Raw genomic sequence first — 388 nt, forward strand, 5'->3', positions numbered from 1 at the left:
GGGGGGGGCCACACGCCCTTCCCGAGGGCGCGGCGGGGAGGCGGGCGAGCCGCCGCGCGCCGCGCGCCGCTGGTCCCAGAGAGAGATGCGAGGGCGCGCGGCAACCCCCCCCCCCGGGGGCGTTGTGGGTTGGGCGGGCGGGGAAAGCCGCTCGGCGCGGCCGAGCGCCGCGCGTGCCCGCCACCGTGCGCGCGGGCGGGGCTCTCCCCGCGCTAGACCGCGCGTCGCGACCGGGCCTCGAAGCGCGGCGCGCTGGCCGCCGTCGCGGCGGCTTTCCCGGCCCCCACCCAGCCCCCGCCCCCGCTGCGCCGGTCTGCCGCCGGTCCGTCCCCGCCGGAGGGCGGCGGGGCGGCCGGCCCCGAGCCTCTCGCCGCCGCGGCCGGCGCGG

This window comes from Onychostruthus taczanowskii, unplaced genomic scaffold, assembly GCF_017590055.1.
Source record: "Onychostruthus taczanowskii isolate IOZ18803 unplaced genomic scaffold, ASM1759005v1 scaffold534, whole genome shotgun sequence".
NCBI classification, from domain to species: domain Eukaryota; kingdom Metazoa; phylum Chordata; class Aves; order Passeriformes; family Passeridae; genus Onychostruthus; species Onychostruthus taczanowskii.